Below are 3,560 nucleotides of genomic sequence, written 5' to 3' on the forward strand. Positions count from 1 at the left end.
CAGAAGCTGTCGTGTCCTTTTTCACCACATCTGTGAATCTTTTCTGTGTTTTTCCTCTTTTCCTCCTTCCTGCAGCTCCATCTTCATCATTCTGTGTCCAGTATATGTGAACACGTCCAAAGCATCGAAGCCTCATGTTACCCTTTTGTGTGAGTTACGCCTGTCGTTGTGTTGTGGTGTATAAATAAGGGGCAGGAGACAGCGCTGGATCTCTGAGTTCTTTACTCTCAATTTCTGCAACATCTGCAATATCTAGAAATGCAAACCTGTGAGCTGTGTGTGTTGTGCGTCTGCTCGGCCACCTCTCCTCCGGCCGTGCTGGAAGCAGCTGTGCATTTGACAGTTTTATCGACTCGACAATAATCGAACAAATTAAATGTTCAAAAATATCAACTTAAGCACTTCAAAGTCAACAAAAAGCTTAAAACAATGAAATAATATTTCACTGACAAAACAACAGCTCATAAGAACGATACACAAAATAATACAGAAACAAACAAATAAAAGTTATTAACCAGGATCCATGTTTTTGTCACAAACACTGAATCAGCTGATTCACTCTTTATGTTTCTGAGTTTGTTTTGTGATTATAGTTCTGGTTTCTGTTTCTGTGTCTTCACTGTGTCCCACGTCTCCTTACTTTGGACTCTGTGTTATATTTCCTGTTTTACTTTGACAGTCCTGTGTTACTGTTTCCTGTCTCGTGTGTGTAATTGGTCCCAGCTGTGTTTCCCTCCTGTCTCCCGTTCCCTGATTACTAAACTGCGTCCACGCCGCCGGCGCTCCTCTCCACAGCTGGATTCCAGGATTTCAGAGCATCCAGCTGTGGTGAGTGATGGAGACACTTTCTCTGCTCCCTCAGTAATCAGGACAGTTTATTGAACATCAGAGGACATAAAGGACTGTTTTTCACCTGCCCGTTCTGAACCTGGACATTAAAGACTGCTGGCTTCAAGGACATTAATCCCAGTGTCAGCCAGCCAATAACAGCCTGTGTTTTTCAGCTCTTTAGGAGTCAGAAATGAGAAAGACACAGACTGCTAACCTCTCCCTGCAGGAAATAAGCTCCGCCTCTTCCTGTCCTGTATATGAGTGATTCTGACATGAGACACAATGAGTTTCCTGTTTATTGTGACTTAAAGCGAGCAGCAAAGACACTAAACTGTGTGTTTCCAGCTGAAGCTGCTTTTTGTGTTGCTCCCACAATCCTGTCTAAAACAGTCAGTGAGGAAAACTCAGTTTATGCTTCCAAGCTCATTGTGAGAGGGCACATTGTGTTCCTGCAAGTGCTGATTTTGTCTGCATCCCTGAGTTTAGTGAGCTGCCTCCAAGGACTTGTGAAGCCCAGTGTGTTAAGGCTGCATCTCCCAGATGTTTCCACCTTTCCAGCACAGACGATAAATGTTCCCACAAAGGCTCAAAGACTGTTTGATTTTCTGAGTGTTGGCCTCAAGAGATTGCTCAGTGAGCACCTGAGTGTTTCTGGGACATCGGACACTAACTGGAACTTCAAGTATGGTTCTGAAGCTGCACATGCAAAGACTGTTTCTGGTTGTAGAGACCTGGCTGTTCCAGGGATTGTAACCTCCCCAGAGGCTGAGCTGCTGACCTCAGCTGACTCTGGAGCCTTGAAGGTAACTAAGTTTGCACCGCTCGGGTGAGCCATCTCAGCTGCAACAGCCTCCACAGAGAGCTCACGCAAGCTTACCCAGCCTGCTGAGGATTTTATGCTGCTGCAGCCCAAAAGGCATCCTGAGCTGGCTGACAGCCACCCACAGCTTCAGCTGCCTCAGCCAGGGGTCTCCACACCTGCTGGCCCTGCATCTGCTCTGACTGGGGGCTCCGGAGAGCCGCGCCAGCCATCCATCTCTGCTGGGGCTCCTGTTTGAGAATGTAGGAGTGTAAACTTCAAATATCTGCTCGGTTTGTCAAGATATCACATATTTGCAAAAGTGCTCTGACGTTTTTGGAGACGTCTGTTACCCACCATCTGGATAGCTAACCGGGAGGTCGAGGGTCATTAGAGCCGGCGAGAACAGCGGACTCCCGGCACATCGTTTTTGGACCCCCACGGCCTTTGGCTGTTCAGGTTTAAACATGATATATAAGTCACTTAGATCACGTAAAAATGTTATCGTTTGGCTTTTTTCAGTGTTGTTTGTTTGGTTTGGCTGAAGTTACAGTTTTCACACAGCTGAATAAACGTCAAACAGAAAAGTGATTAAACAGAAGTGTGAGACGGTCGAGAGTTTACTCCTGTGTCCTGTTAGATTTTAGACAGCAAGGAGCAGACGGCTGAGTTTATTAAACTCCACCCAGACAGCGGTGACGCGGATCTGAAGGCCAGACCGTCACAGCCGCTCACTTCCCGCCTACCCGACCTTTGGAGGACCCGGCCCACGTAGACCTTGAAGGCCGGGTCCTCAGGAGGATGCAGCCTGTGAGTTTGGACACGCCGTGACACATGATGTTCTACAGCTGATGTGTTTAAATGAGCTCTACAGGTGATCAGACTTATTAACGTTACCAGCATAATAAACTGTCCTGTCACTGAAGGTGTCTGCCCAACAAGGACGTGGTGCTGAATGCATCCAGACCCCTGCTGACTGTCTTTGCAGCTTCGGTCAAAGGTACAGTGTCCACTGTGACCCTGAGAGCAGGACACAGCCAGAGGTGAGTCAGCAGTTACAAACTAAATGCTGCTGACATGAATCAAACTGCTGGATAACCCACTGCTCATGAAAATGGCACCTTTCTGTTGCTTTTTGAGATTACTGAGAATATTTGAATTGTGACTCAGATGGCAGATCCAGGCTCTCAGCCTCCAGCTGAAACTTCCAGTCCTCCCCCAGCCAGAAGCTCTGATGCTGGGCTGAGAGACTTTGATCCTTCCCTGGATCCAGAAATCCAGGAGGGAGAAGGAGAACAGGACCTCCTTCCTGATCTGGAGAGGCCTGAGGGAAAGAAAGATGGAGCAGACAGAGCTTTGAACAAATCCAAACCTCCTGAGCTTCACCTCCACAAAGGTGCAGACACTGATGCACAGATTCACATGTGACACCTGCAGCGTCCAGCTTGTGCCGCTGACATTATCTCCACTCTGATACAAGCCTCATTCACTCGCTCACACACGTTCATACAATCACCTTTTCCTCACAGTCACACACATGAATGTAATGAGGGGAACTCGGGTTCACTGTCATTCCTCAGGATGCTTTGATATGCAGACTGGAGGCTCTGTGGATGAAACACCGACTGTCTGAAGCACTCTGAAGTGTTCATGATGGACTTCATCCTGATTAACACTACAATACTTGTTAGAGGCCTTTTATATGTAATAATATTCTTTTCCATTAAAGCTCTGAACATTCTCACTCTTTCTTGACCAGGTGTGACAGGTGAAGGACACCGGCGAATAGGACAGAAGCTGAGAGCCATTAGTCACATGACTTCAGCTGCTGCTGCCTCACCAACCACTGGCCCCTCGGTGAGTCTAGAGTTACAGCAGTGACCACAGGAAGTGCACACGTGTGATCTAAAGCTACATGTGGGCCTGTGAC

The sequence above is a fragment of the Astatotilapia calliptera genome, chromosome 23, assembly GCF_964374335.1.
Source record: "Astatotilapia calliptera chromosome 23, fAstCal68.1, whole genome shotgun sequence".
Classification (NCBI taxonomy): domain Eukaryota; kingdom Metazoa; phylum Chordata; class Actinopteri; order Cichliformes; family Cichlidae; genus Astatotilapia; species Astatotilapia calliptera.